This window comes from Acomys russatus, chromosome 11 (genome assembly GCF_903995435.1).
Source record: "Acomys russatus chromosome 11, mAcoRus1.1, whole genome shotgun sequence".
In the NCBI taxonomy this organism is placed as follows: domain Eukaryota; kingdom Metazoa; phylum Chordata; class Mammalia; order Rodentia; family Muridae; genus Acomys; species Acomys russatus.
In genome coordinates this window covers 5,066,118-5,081,736 of record NC_067147.1, presented here as the reverse complement: position 1 = coordinate 5,081,736, position 15,619 = coordinate 5,066,118, and the positions used below count along the sequence as shown (strand labels likewise).

The 15,619-nt window shown below is 48.9% G+C and overlaps 1 protein-coding gene across 1 annotated transcript in view; it reads left to right on the top strand.

Annotated features, from left to right (window-relative positions):
• Nucleotides 1–3,738: 3,738 nt before the first annotated feature.
• The window catches only part of Npas2 (neuronal PAS domain protein 2), a 176,601-nt gene continuing 164,720 nt past the window's right edge, over nt 3,739–15,619 (top strand). The window contains exon 1 of the mRNA XM_051152748.1: nt 3,739–4,014. The gene's annotated coding sequence lies outside the window, so the exon portion shown is untranslated. The remainder of the gene's footprint in view (nt 4,015–15,619) is intronic.

Sequence of the window (15,619 nt, the reverse complement as noted above, 5' to 3'; positions counted from 1 at the left end):
CAGCTGTTCATGTATATTCTGAGGTAACACTCCGCAAACAGGCTGCTAGCTGTTCATGTATGTCCTGAGGTAACACTCCGCAAACAGGCTTCTAGTTGTTCATGTATGTTCTGAGGTAACACTCTGCAAACAGGCTGCCAGCTGTTCATGTATATTCTGAGGTAACACTCTGCAAACAGGCTGCTAGCTGTTCATGTATGTTCTGAGGTAACACTCCGCAAACAGGCTGCCAGCTGTTCATGTATGTTCTGAGGTAACACTCCGCAAACAGGCTGCCAGCTGTTCATGTATGTTCTGAGGTAACACTCCGCAAACAGGCTGCCAGCTGTTCATGTATGTTCTGAGGTAACACTCCGCAAACAGGCTGCTAGCTGTTCATGTACAAGGGCCTTCTCCCCTGTGACTAACTAGAAATGCCTGTTATTCTTCAGAAGAGATCCTTTATCATATTTTCTATTCCAAATCTGTGCTGCACTTATTGAATGCACATCCCAGCATAGGTCCCAAGCCCTGGCTAGTGCTGTCACTACTGCAGTAGCCCGCTCAGTCTCTCCTGCACAGAACACCAATAGCCACCCAATACCTATGCTGAAAAATTAATTATATCGGGATTTCTAACCGGGATTTGCTACAGATTTAACATCCATGATGGAGAAAATCCAATTAGACAATGAAAACTTTGAATTTTCATCATATTTTGAAAGATTGATAGTTAATGAAAAAAATCTCATCCTTCAGTTCATATATTTGGATTTCTTGAAAAATATCTAGGGTTCCTCTGGGAATCTTTGGAAACCTCACTGACAAAAGCAGGCCCCTCCTGACCATGTCCATCCTGAGCAAAGCAGTTTGGAAATGCTGCCTTTGATCCATGTCACACATTTTAAAGAATGTGTAGGTTATGGTGATCTCGTGTGACTTTGTTATCTTGCCAATGGATAGTCCCAGCACTCGGGCCACTCGTCCGAGGAGCCCATCCCAAGTTCCTGCTCGGAACCCTGTCACTGGCCTGCTTAGTTCCTGTTTGTCCTGGTTATGGTTGTAACCTTCCTGGGTACCCAACCCCTCTCAGGGTTCCCTGGCCCTTCCCTATGAGCTTGTCCTGACACATGGCAAACTTTCAACAGAGGGCCTGGAGGGAAGTGTACGTCACGTGCACAGAAAGGCTTTCCTCTGCTTTTGGAGGGGAAATGCATTCTTCACTCGGCCTCGAGGCCCTACTCAGCTGGGAAGACAAACTCGTGAGATGGGCCGAGGCTTGAGAGAAGTAAAGCAACCACATCTACACCATCTCCATGACTGAACAGGAAGGGAACAGGAAGATGGCACCACTGACGCAAACAGCATAGACACTGCAGATTTGAGTTACTAGGCCACATTAAGTTTTCTTTCTTTCTTTCTTTCTTTCTTTTTCTTTCTTTCTTTCTTTCTTTTTCAGAGACAGGGTTTCTCTGTGTAGGCTTGGTGGTTGCTCTGAACTCTCTTTGTAGATCAGGCTGGCCTCAAACTCACAGCGATCCACCTGCCTCTGCCCTGCCTCCCAAGTGCTGGGATTAAAGTCTTGTGCCTTAGAAGATCTCCCAATGAGTTTTCAAGTTGCCAAAGGGAGTTGAAATCTCTTTCAAATGGGGGGAGGGGGAAGGGAGGTGGTTTTAAATTCTTCATTAAATCCAGTCAGAAGCACACAATTTCATCCTCACTAGATATTAGTTATAGCCACCCTTTAAGGGCACAGTCAAAACCACTTGTTTAAAGGAAAAGGATGGGGAGAAAAAGTAAAATAAAATACTCCCCTCCTCTAGTTGGAAAGGGGAATTTCAGACTCACAAGGAGGCAACCCTTCCCTTTCCTCAAAAGCCCAAGGAAGCCTAAGAATGTCAGCAGTCGGTCCCTTGTAGGATGCTTGGAGTTCCCTGCCCATGCTGATTTTTTTCAGAAGGAGAATTAAACAAAAACAATACAAATGAGAAATAGAGAGAATGACCTACTTTACTGGGGGAGGGGGGGGGCTCTTGTGAGTGTTTTGATCTAATTGACGGTGTGGGGTTGCATGCCCAAATAAGGTGCCTCTGGTGCTAGTCCGGGTTGCTCGCTGGAGAGAGAAAAAAAAAAAAAAAAAAAAAAAAAAATCAAGGCCCTGGAACTCCACGATCCAAGACTGAGACTAGTTCTTGGTGCTCAGGAGACCCCTTCTGGACACACGGACGGACACACACACACACACACACACACACACACACACACACACACACACACACACACATACACACACACACACACACACACACACACACACACACACACACACACACACACACACGTTCAGAAAAAGGGAGCCAGGAGCCAGTGGGGGCGCTCTCCTTGTCCTGCCACTTGCTGGAATGTGAGGTCTAGAAACACCCTGGCTGCTGCTCCAGGAAGCCAGCACAAGCCCTATCAGGAAGCTGGTGACCTTCGTGCGCCTGGTGCAGGGGGAGGCAACTCCCCTCTTAGAGCCGGTCTAGCCAGGTGCCTGCCAGCAGTGATCTCCGCTGCGAACGAACGGAGGGAGGTTGTGGGTTTCGGTGAATCATGCCGCAATTGCGCGGCTCCACCGGATAGCAGCAGCAGTCTCCCCCTCACCCCACTCGCACTCAGAACCCCTCAGCCTATGTTAACAGCAGCCCCTGGTTCCCGGACCCGGTCTGCACATCTGTCTCGGCTAGGGGATTGCAGAAGCTTGGTAAAAAGCCTCCCTGTGTTCTAGCCTGCGCTGTTCTCGACAGCTTCTCTTTTTCTTGGATTCTCGCCTGTCTCCTCCCACAGGAAAAAAAAAAAAAAAGGTCACGTATGTTTGGAAAAATATGTAGGTCAGTGGAACATTTCCTGCACTGGTGCAAAAGGAGAGAGGGCAGTGGGGGCGGGGAAGGAGAGGCCGGGTGCTGCTCTGAGGACGCCTCCTAGCCTCAGCCCCAGACCTGCTGGCCTAGGCTTGTGAGGGGACACTTAGCTGGGTTTTGCCAATCCTTGACCCATTTTCCGGACCAGCTACGCTTGCCTTGGAGGAGGCACCGAGCATTCCTCCCTAGCAACCGCTGCAGTCTTCCACGCACAGCGTTCACTCTAATGTCCCCGACCCCTCTTCTCACCTGGTGTCCCCCTCACCCACCCAGGTCCCCAGGGACCTAAGTTACAGAAGCGCGGTGGCCGGCTCTTAGAGGTCAGAGTTGGGCAAGGGTGACAACAGACAGTCATGTTCTAGTAGGCACCTCAACCCCCACCCCACCCCGTGACATCAGAGTGGCAGCGGGCAGTGCAATGGTTTTTATTTACCGGAGGCACAGGATTCTTTGCTACCCATCTTGTGACAACTTTAATGGGACCCCGGCCGGCTCCTCTGCAATGTCAAACTAACCTGCCCTCGTCCCGGTTCTGCACCAAGCACAACCTCCACCCATCCACCAAGCCCAGTCCCGACCCCAACTGCGCCCCCCCCCAAGCTCCTTCTATCTTCCCCCCCCCCCCGAGCTCGTGTCTTGCGGTCCCGCAGGGCCTTGGGGATGCAGGGGGGTCCGCGCCGCCCGCCTTGAGAGCCCGGGGGTCGCAGGGTCCGTGTCCGTGTGGTAAGCGCTGAGTGCGAGGCTCAGACTGGGTTCGGGCCAGGAGGGAGCGGGTAGCTGCGGGAGCCTAGAGGCTTAGGAGGAAGAGGAGGAGGAAGAGAAGAGGGAGGAGGAGGAGAAGGAGGAGGAGGCGGCGGGGCGGGGGAGGCGGCGGCGGCGGCAGCGGTCCCCGGCTCTGCGCGCCCAAGAGTTTGCGGCTCGATCGGCGGGCTTTCCCGCAGGACCCGAGGGACCCGCGCAGCGGCTGCGGAGCACCGAGACCCCGGCGGCAGCGGCGGGAGCAGCGCCTCCCGCCGCCGCCCGGGAGAAGCTCCCCGAGCCTGCCTGCCGCCCCGGCTCCCAGCGGCGGCGGGAGGCACGTCTCCCCAGCACAGTCAGTGCCCGGCCTGGCGGGGCCGCCCCGGCCCGCTTGGAGGTAAGAGGCCACCGCGCCTGGGGACGTGCGACTTCGGGTGGGAATACGTGCGCGTAGCTCTCGGCTCTGGTCACCTGCTCGCTAACGCTGGGGACGCGCGGGGCAGGGAGGGACGCTCGGGCTCGACACGGCGCGAGGCTGCGCAGCACAGGCACCCGGGGGTGGGGGCGCGGGGAGGTGAGTCCTGCGCACTCTGGGTCTTGCCGCCCCGGGGCATCGGATCCTGCGGACCATTACAGCTAGGCAGCCGATGGGCTGCCGCAGCCGCTCGCCAAGGGAGAGAACTAGGCATCAGGGACCTCGGGATTCGGGGGTCCTCGGAGGGTACTAGAGGGCATTGCGTGCCCGGACAGAAGCTTTGAAGATTGCCAGCTGCGCTTCCAGAGCCTGACCGCGTGCATCTCAAAGCGTAGGGAGCCCGGGACTCTTGGAGAGTGTGGCCATGGGGCCGGGGCCCTGGTGTCACTCTGTCCCTGGGTCTGAATTAGCTTAGGGCCGGATTGAAAGCCAAGTCTCTGTGCTTAGACAGCGCTAGACTCTTGGGACTCGAGGGAGGGGGGGGGGTGGATGCCGGAGCGTTGTTTTACTGGAAGGTGTGCCCCCCTCCCCAAAGAGAGGAGGGTTGCATCCTTGAGTTTACTAAAAAAAAAAACCACTCAGTGTGGGAACCAGGAGGCAGGGACAGGTACCAAGAGGCTCGATCCAAAGGCAGCCTCTCCCCTCTGCCCTCTTCTCCTTAACTGCTTAAGGTAAGAAAGTTTGTTTTCGGCTCTGTGGTTCATAAATAATTAGTAACCAGTTTTGTTGACGAAGCAAGGTGGAAACCCTTAAGTACACAAGCTCATTTCCACGAACTCTAAAATCTCCCAAGGTTAAATGCGGGAGTCTTTAGTTCGTAAAGTTCTAAGCTGTGGTGTTCAACAGGTGTTCCAAGGGTCCAGGAGGGCCCCGGCTTAATGATTCCTCTCTACCTAATGCATTAGGATCCGCCCCGAGTCCGTGGTTAGCTCGCTTCTTTACAGATGAATATCGAGTAGTTATTAAGTCAATCGGCGGAGACAGCTAGTCTGTCTCAATCATTAATTAGAGCTCTATTATCCCTGATAGGGTTTTCTGTAATAGGAGGGATTTCCCAATTGGACTTAGTCCTGAAGCAGTTTCTGGCAGGACTCAGCTCTGTCAACACCTTTGTGTCTCCCACAGTCAAGTCCCCAGCTAGCGAATTGGCCGGCTAATTACTGTTTGCATGAAAAAACAGAGCTAGCCCTGGAAGGCACGCTTCAGATTCTAGAGCAAATACTGGCTTGATCTTCCTTCCTGCTACTAAAATTTCCCTGGAGGGAAACGTTGCCAGAAATAACCTCCATTAAACAAAAAATAACCCCTAAATAAATACAATTATGTTTTAAAAAGAGATATTGCGATCTGGACCACTATTTTACAAAGCAAAATTTTTCGTCACAGACAAATATGAACCAGCAGAAAGAAGTATTGGCATTTCCCAGCAGTCTACTTACAGATTTAGTTAAAAATAAAGTGTGGAGCATAAAAGCATTCAGTAATTATCCTCTGTCTCAGCGAGACATGGAGAGTGGCTTAGAAGGACTGTAAATGTGCGCCTTGCCATGTTCCCTCAGAAATCCACCCCTGTTTGTTCACTGATGGTCCCACTGTGCAGATGTTGAAATGGCCTTGTCCTCACTAGTCCCACAGTGACTTCTTGGGAAGCTGGCAGGATAAACTCTGGAGAAAGTGCATTATTAATACAATGTTAGACACACACACACACACACACACACACACACACACACACACGTTAAACATTCCCAAAGAATGGAGCTAGACATTCATAATTGGTAAACTCCCTGGTATGATAGATGCTCATTCAGAAAGTAATTGAAGAAATGACCTTTATATAGAAAGTAATTGTACATTTTTAAAGCTTACTTGTTTGTGTACCAATTTGGTCCCTGCTTTATATTTCTGGCTGTTTTATAATAGCAATGTAAACACAATGAACACGGTAGATTTAAATCATCTTTTTGGACCATCTTTCTTTAGGTCTTGGTAACTTATAAAAGCAGCTGCTTCTCAAGTGTGGTAGTCAAAATGGTATTGAATTTCTTTAGGTTAAATTAATACATGGGTTTCTCTATCTCTATATGATTTTTTTGCCCCAGAATTCTGCTTATACATAAATCTTCAGAAGCCCAAAGGCTAAATCTTGGTGAATTTTTAAAAACAAGAATGCATGCGCTTCATCCTCGATGCGAGCGGACACCTGTGAACTGCCATTGGCCGTTCTATGCTGGTTCCCTGCACAGTACAACCTCTTCCCTAGCAGAGGTCAAATCATGAGGGGTTGAAAATAGCCTAGTGAGTCAGTATTCTTGGCTGCTTTGTGCTAACAGTTTAACTGGCTTCCTCATAGCAAGCATTTAATCGAGTTTCACATTTAAGTAGTGAAAACGGTACTTGAAGCCTTATTGGCTTACAGGGATGTTCGATTAGCATATTCCCGCCCCCCCCCACTCCCCCGCCGCACCTCCCACCCTATCCTCATTCTATTTGTAGCAAAGGCACATTCATATCTCTTCCTTTCATCGCTATGAGGCCATGTTCACAGTAGATGCTCAATAAATAGGTGTGGGAAACAGGCTGAATTGTGGGTAATCACTACCCAAGGTTAGACATTTCCGAATGCTAATGGGGTGCTTTAACTATCCCTCGTTAAGTCAGCTGGTGATTGATAATGCCGAAGTACAAGGGAAACAGTTATTGAACACACGCATGTAACGGGGGGCATTTTCCACGCAGTGGTTAGCAGAGGCCTCGCTGTTTCTCATTAGAAGTTTTTAGATTAGGGGCCACGTGCTATGTTTAACACAGAGTCATTTCCTAGACCAATTTCCCCTGGAGGCCACTTGAATGTCTGCAGGTCAGAGTGTCTGCTTCTCTTTGATGATGATTCAGAACAGAAAGGAGAGTTTCTCTTTCATTCTGGTGTGAAATAAACAGTGTGTGTAAAAAGGAGTGGGAGGGGCGGGGCTTTGGGACACCGTGAGTCACTGGGGGGAGGGGAGCAGGCTTGCCGAATGTAGATTCTGCTTCCGAAGCTCCAGCGCATCTCAGCAGCTCACAGCGCCACGGACAAGAGGGCTCCGGGATACACGATACATGTAAGAGCTCATCATCACGTGCTAAATAAAAGGCCAGATGCTACCACAACGTCAACACATAGACGATGCCCACCTCTGGCAGCTGAGAAGTGAGGAACAGGAACACTGGTGCATTTAAACTGAGAAGGAGGTGCTGGCTCGCCTCTCTGCAGGGTGGTGGGCCAGGAGGAGCCCTGATGGGGGGGTTTCTGTGAGGCCTTCCTCATCGCTGACCTTGTGCTGTGGTGTGGACACAGGAGCATAGAACACAGAGTTTAAAGTCAGAGAGACTCGGGGTAGCCTCCTTCTTACCTCAGTGCCTATGGACAACTTTTTAACTTTTCTATGCCTAAATATTCTTTCTCATCACAAAAATAGTGGAAATGGTGATTGTCTTGCAAGGTCTCTGGGATTTACCAGTAAGGGGTGTGTGTAAGGCCTAGCAAATGGAGTTGTTTTTATTGTCATTTCCGGTCCTGTAAGTATCCCCAATAAAACTCACTGGCTGGCCGAGTTGGGTTTTGGTGGTATCAGCACTGTGGTCTGTCACGAGCCCCATATCTAGGGTGAGTAGGTGTGTCTGTACATCTTCCCAAGAAAATTGTCACACAGTAGTTAGTAAAATATTAAAAGAGGGAGAGCATTTTAAAATTTATTTTTCCATTTATAAAAACATATCATGTAGATTTTGGAAAAGACATAAAATAACGAACTAAATGAGAATACATATTTTTTCTGTCTTGTTTTTTTCTTTCTTTCTTTTTTTTTTTTTCCACTCCAGTCTCTTTCCTAGAGTTTAAAATGTTTATGGTAGACTTAAAATTCACACAGAGTATATTAATCTCTCTTCTTGTTGCTGTGACGAAATACTTGGCAAAGCAACATAAGGAAGGAAAGAGTCATTTTGCCTCACAGTCTGAGGTCCAGCCAGTCCCTCATGGGATGGAGGGTGAGGCAGCTGGTCACATGGCAAGCTGTGTCTTCAGCTCAGGGCCCCACTCATGGAAATGCCCTCACAGGTAACACTCAGAGCTAGATTTCTAAGTTCAGTCAATTAGCAGTGACACATACAGAAAATCTATAGAAAAGATTTCAAATAACCAACTATATTTCAATATGCAGAAAAATCTCCCTTCACTCCTGGTGGCTGCCTAACCACCGGTTCCTATTTTTTGGCTGGAAGGGAACCCAACCTGAGTCAGGAGGGGAAGACTGTGGCCTGTAGTCCTTAGCAGTGATTGGCTCCAGGTGAGCAATGGGCCCTGCTCTTGCCAATAAAATGTTAGCTGGGGCTACTCAGAGGCTTCTGGGAAAGTTTCCCAGAAGAGGTAAGAATTCTACCACATGGTCATGTGGTGGACGAATGTGGTGTCTGCTAACTAAGCAACCATGAGCCCCTGGGTGGGCCAGTCCAGAAGAATGCTGAGGTAAAGACTGGGGTCCCCATAGAGGAGGCCCCCCCCAGGAGGTCCACTCTTCAAACCTTTCCTACTGTGTGTAGTGGGCCCAGTTAGGTTTTCTCTGAGCTGGAGCTAAAACCAGCCCAGGTGCCTGTAATCTCCCACCCTTAACCAGGGCAGGCTCTGATTCTCATCCTGGTGCATTGACACACATAAGGCACATATTTAGAACATATTATTGCACATTTTAAAAAGCAACTGCATGGCACAGAAAGCTTTGTTTTGTAAAAAGCCACCACTTACACCCACTGTAAGGACCATGTAGCATCATTCAATGTGGCCGAAACGTGGTTTGTTCAACTCATCTTTACCAATCAGCATCGACTGAGTTCCTCCCATTTTACATTTTTATCTACCTCCTTAATCTGTTCGTTTCATCTACATTTCATGTTTTTATGGGTCAGGAATTTCTAGGAAGGATTCCTAGGTAAAAGGTACATCTGTTTGGAGCGTTGGTGGGCTCTGTCTAATTGGTGACTAATAGTGGTACCCATGTTGCCCATCCATGGGGTCTTGGCTGTCTTGTCAGTGTGTCTTCACTATACTGTGTGCCACACAACTTTCAGATCTCTTCTGTGCGTGGAACTTATTTCCACCTGTGACTGGTTGGATACACTAAGGCAAACTAGAGGTTGGGGGTGTGGAGTGCAGTCCTCGGGAAGTGTTTCCCTTGTGTGTAAAGGTGCAAAGGGAATCTTAGAAACTGAGGCTCTCTGTGAAAATTGACAGGTATGGTTAACATTGTAGTGATCCTGGGAGATTCCTAGAAAATGGTGCTGGAGATTTGTAGTGATCTGTGCCCAAGAAAACGCCAAGGAGAGAGACTTTCAGGTTCTGATCTCAGTACGTAGCTCTGGCTTGCTCAGGCCTCACAGAGATAAGCCTGCCTCTGCTTCCAGAGTACTGGGAACAAAGGCCTGTGCTACTAGGCCAGCACTGCCTCCCTCACCGCCCACTACGCCCCCCTTTACTTCTGCAACGTTTTATTGCTTTGGAGACCCATAGGTTACCATCCGATGCACTCTGAGCTGGGTTTCCTGAAGGCTCACTTGTCATTCGCAGATGCTTTGTGCCCTCATGAGGCACAGTGAAGATGAGCGTGATTGGAAGCTTTGACGTTTTCTCACTTCTGAAAGAGAAGACAGGAAGGAAAATGGAATGGATGACACTCATGAGAAATAGAGGTCACCCTTCAGGAGAAGGTGACAGCAAAAGGTGACAGCAGGGTCCTGCTCTTGTTATCTGGAGCAGTGGCCACACACTGTCTCCCTGGTAGAGAAGGGGAGACAAATAGGAAAACCCTCCAGGAGGAACCTGACCACACAAACCATCAATAGACAGCCTGGGTGTTCCGTCAGGCACCCAACAGCCTTTTGGCCTTTATTGTGTGGGTTCCAGAAATGCTGATATGAATAAAATAGCCTCTGAGCTCTCTGCAGCAGCATGACAGGTGACAGGAAGCCCGGAGATGGCCAGGAAGGAAGGGCATCTCCATTTCCCATCAGTTTTATTGATATCTGTGTTTTTGGCCTGCAAGTTTGAATGTTTTTTCCTTCCCTGATTCTGGCTGGTTCATTTCATTTAAGCTCCAACATCTTGTCACTGGTTCTCCTGATGGGACTGAACTGCTTCTGCAAGTCTTCCACATCAGTTGATTTAAAATTTAGGGCCATGTAGAAGCCTTCAGCCAGTCTTGTTTCTAGTCAGTTTTCTGACACTGTGACAGAATACTTAAGACAAACCAGTTAAACATTATTTGGGGTTCATGTTTCAGAGGTGTCCCTGGTTCCCTAGCTCCATTGCTCTCGGCTTCAAACCAAGGCAGGTTGTGAGAGAAGGGCTCTGTTCAGAGTGGGACACACACACGTACGCACGCACGCACGCACACACACACACACAGCAAGCAAACTAACTTCTCTCCTCCAGGCCCTCTCTTAGACGTTCTATCACTTCTCAGTAGAGCCAAGGTGGTGACCAAGCTTTCAGTACAAAGCTGTCTGGAGCACGTGGAAGAGCCAGGCCACTGTGCACACTTTCAGCTTTGGAATTTGCTGGGGTCCATTTCCCATTGTTTTGCAGGGCTGAAGTACATTTGGGAACGGGTATCTATGCTTATCTCAGCTGAACAGCTCACATCAGCCTCCTGCTGACAGCATCTGCCTGGGATGGATGGGTTGAGCTGACTTGAAGCAGGAGAGGTGTTTGTTTGTGAGGAGTTATGCTGGAGTGGAGACGGGGGGGGGGGGGTGGGGGCAGGGGGGGAGGAGCCAGGTGAACCAGTCATTGCATCTGACGCATCACCACTCTTGCACTCTGTCCCTGTTTATTTACTTTTCAATTGTTTCAATAAGACACAGGGACTAAGGGACATTATACAAGAACGCGTTTCATTTGAGCTTATGGTTTCAGAGGGCCAGAGTCCGTGACGGCAGAGCAAAAATGTGGCGGCTGGAAGCGCTGAGAGCTCACATCTTGCTTCACAAGCAAGAGGCAGAGAGAGCACACTGGGCATGGACCCTTTTGAAACCTCAAAGCCAGGCCCCAGTGACACACCTCCTCCAACAAGGTGGCACCTCCTAACTCTTCCCAAACAGTTCCACCAGTGTGTGTGTCGAGGACTAAGCATTCAAACACACGAGCCTATGGGGACCGTTCTCGTTTAAACCACTTCAGTCTCTGAAAGGCACAGCCTGCCGTTCATCGGCCCTCAAAAAGGCGCTTGTTTCCCTGGAGACCAAGATCTAATGGAAATAATAAAAGGAGTACTGTTGAGCCCAGGTTTTGGGGGTGCCTTTGCGTGACAACTGCAGATGCATGTGAGCGAAGCGGTATCCTCTCTGCCTTCTCCTTCGTGGCAAGAGCCAGTGGGAGAAGCTCACCCAGCGCAGTGAGCATGGCCACTGTGCAGCGGTCTTCCAGTCCTGTAGGCCAGGGATGAAGTTTGTCCTCCCATGTGGAGGTGAGCTTTGCTTTGCTGACAGTCTCTAAGATGGATGACTCGGGACATTCTGAACTGTGTTCAAGGCAGGGGAGATGCTTGTGAGCTGCCTCTGGGGCTTGGATCCCCCACCTTTGCCAAACCTCAACCTCCCATGTAGAGAGTGGTGGGGTGGCCTTGAGCTACCTAGGCTGGTCACAGAGGCTCATCGCTGTGTTTTCTCTCCTGAAATGCCCCATGCATTCCCATACGCCAGGCTAACTAACAGACATGAAACAGTTGCTCTTCGTCTCCCGTTTGGAGATCGTGGGTAGGGTGTGGGGATTTAGAGTTCAAGGCAACGGTGTTGTAAGTTGGCCCCCTTTCTCCATCGCTACTTATCTCATTTCTGGATTTTCCCCTTCTCTCCCCGACTCATCGCTTGTCATTTTATTTTCACCCACTTGTCTGCATGCTGACTTGGGTCCACGAGTCCTACCTCTCTCTGAGTTGTTCCCCGGAAGTGTCCACACAGAGCTTTCAGATTCACTCTTGGGCACAGGATGCAGCTGCTAGGTTCAGGGATTCCTTCAGCACACGCTCATTTGACTCCTGCAGCCCAGCAAAGCTCTGGGAGGGTCTGAGAGTGCCCTGTGCCTTCCTTACCACTGCATGGCAAGAACATAGGCTTTCCATAGGGTTCTTCGTCATGGTCGTTTGAGACAGAGTCTCCCTTCATGTAGCTTAGGTTGCCCTAAAACTCACTGTGTAGCCCAGGCTGGACTTGAATGTAAAGTGACAGGCGTGTGTCACCCTACCTAGCAACCGTAGCACTCAGTGTTGGAGATAAGAGAAGAACTAACCAGCTCCTGCCACATAGCAGTTGTGTCCCCCTCGGGGAAATGACAAAAAAGGCATCACAGTGATTCTTCTAAGGGCAAACAACACATTGTATACCTTCTCACTTTGGGCCAGTTCGGTCTGCCCCAAGCATTCGCCTAGTACGTTTGCATGTTAGCCTGGCCCCAGCATCGTCTGTCTTCTGCCGTTCCGTAGTGTACGAGCCCAAGGCAGTTTTCATGTTCTTCAAAAATGACGGTGTCCTAGGCAGCAAGGTGATGTGCCTGGTTCATACCACGTTTGCTTAGATGTGTGCTGACTGACACGCAGTGATCTCCAGTTCACTTGGGGATGGAGGTGGGGTGGCTTCCAAGCCTCGTGTGGATACAAATATCCGAGCACACTCTGATTTCTTGTACAAACTGATGCAATGTTTGCACATAACTCACACACATCCAGCTGTGTCCTCAAACCATGCATCCATCCCTTCACGGCTGCTAAGCAGACTGATATACTATGCTGTTAGGGCATAGCAACACGCAGAAGCATGAGTCCATGCTCAGCATGGAAATCGTGTCCCCACATAGCTTCAGTCTGTAGTTGATGGCGTCAGTGGGTGTAGGACTGAAGAGGTGACTCTGTGTGGTGTGACTGAGCAGCTGTGATCTACACCTCCGCCACTCTAAAGCAGTGGTTCTTAACCTTTCCTAATGCTGGGACCCTTTAATACAGTTCCTCGTGCTTCAGTGACCCCCCCAACCATAAAACTATCTTTACTGCTTCTTCATAAGTGTGATATTGCTACTATTATGAATCTTTTTTTTAATCTATCTATTTTTATTTTATTTTATTTTTTATTCTTTTATGTACACCAGAAGGGAGAACCAGATCTCATTACAGATGGTTGTGAGCCACCATGTGGTTGCTGGGAATTGAACTCGGGACCTTTGGAAGAGCAAGCAGTGCTCTTAACCTCTAAGCCATCTCTCCAGCCCACTATTATGAATCTGAATGCAAATATCTGATATACAGGATATCTATATGTGACTCTGAGAAAGGATCATTTGACCCTTAAGTGGGATCTCAACCCACAAGTTGAGAACCACTGCTTTAGTGGTCCCCGCCCCCTTTTATGCTCCATGCTAGGGACCGCAGCTTTTCTCCTACAAGAAGCTTGCTGCTTGCCAGCTTCAGACCTGGGCGCTATCACCACTTGTTGGTCGAAACCTAGGAAGAAAGGTATGCCTATTAGAGAGGGTGTCATGCTTACATTTGAAAAACCTTTTTGTGCTCCTCATTTCTATAATATGTGTTCCCAGGTTCAATTCTGTTCAGCATGACAATCCAGGTGACCTCTGTTTGCTATAGACAGCCACCTTCAGTCTCGGCCTTCCTGTGTGTCTTGGATCATATCACCCTTTAGTGTCAGTCTTCATCATTAATTGGTCCCTCTTTAGGTGGTATCATTAGGATGTACTGGCTGACAGCTCCCTCTGTGTTTTCTTTTTATACTTTTATCACATTTATCTTCTCAGTATATATGCATGTAACATATATATATACACACCGTCACACACACAGACACACACACACACACACACACATACACACACACACCTCCAGTATTTAAACTTTGACTAAGGACATGCAGGGAAACCATCACTAAATAGAACAAATATGCGAGCCTCAGAGGGTCTGTCTCCTCTCCCGTCACACCATGCCTCCAATGCGGAAGTCGGGGGATAATTCTAAACAGTTGTTTCTCTCCTTCTACCATGTAGGTTCCTGACATTGAACTCAGATCATCAAGCTTGTGCCTTTGCCCGCTGAGCCATCTTGCTGACGCCAGGGCCCATGTTTTCTAGCATCCCTGTATGGGTGCTTCAGTTAGATGGCCAGAAAAAAACATCCTTCTTGTCCTTGGGTGTGTCAGCATTGACCTATGACCTATCACAGCCCATAACAGAAAGCTCTGATGTCTTGACCATGTTGCTGTGACCTAACTAACAACCTTGGCAAGTCCCACATACATAAGAATCCATTTTTTTTCATCCACAAAAGGGAGATAACAATATGCGAAGCCGAAAATCAGGAGCATAGAATGCTTACTACAGAGATTAATTAAAACAAGCAGTAGTGGTATTGTTTTATTGCTGCTGTGACCTACTCATCAAACTCCTACACATGCAGCAGGGGACATGCCAGCCTCAGAGTATTTTCCTCTTCAATGAGGCTCTTGGTTGTTTTTTCTCCTAGATATGCACACACAATTAAAGGCACACCGTGGCTCAGCGTTCTCTTGAAAGCTGACACAAGGGGAGATGTGAATGAGTTGACGGTAGAAACGAAACAGAACGTCTTGGCAGTTGCTTGAGGTTGTGCAGTCTGCTTTCAAAGGCCTTTTCCATTGATAACAACAAAGTACGGTGATAACCTTTTGTGCCTGAGATTGCAATCCAAATCAAATAGCCTCTGTGTGTTCCCATGAGCTCTGCGTTTTATGGGTTGTGTGGGACTGTTTGTGTGGGACAGATGTGGCCTGCATTATTTTATGTGTTCTTTATTTTTCTTTCTTTCTTTTCTTTTTTTTTCTGAAGAAGGTTGGCCTACTGTGAAAAGACCTTGCCATTTCTCGTGTGCCAGAATCCCCCAAAGAGCAAAATCGAGCTGATTTTTATTGGTACCAGAATTCTGGCTGACACAGTGATCTGAGGTGGAAGAAGGGGTCTCTGCCATCACCTAATCGCACAGCTTGTTTCCCAAATGGAAATCAGCAGCGAACACGGCCGAAGGTGCTGGCATTGGAGCTTGTGGGTGGCACCAGGCCTGCCCGTTTCTGGCCAGTGGGGAGCTTTTTTTCTTCCTCTTAGACCCAAAAAAGTTTCCTCACCTGGAAAATCAGTGGCTGCTTTGGCTCCGGTTCCAGGCAGTCCCCCAGAGTGAGGCTTCTGCAGCTACAGCCAACTCATGCACCACCCAGAAGTCCTGGGAGGGATGTGCTGCAGACAGAAAGGCCAACTTTGCCCTGCCTCGCCCTATCTCTCCGAGTGCTCATCACAATCTGTGTTCTGACAGGAGCGTGATACGATAAGGAAGTCAGAGTTCTGTAGACAAGCAAGCACAGGGAGAAATGAGGCTGGATTCAGACTGTCCAACTCTTTCAGAGAAGCTCCTCAACTATTAGTCGCTGACATCCAATTTCTCAGATAAGTAATTAAAAATGTACCTTC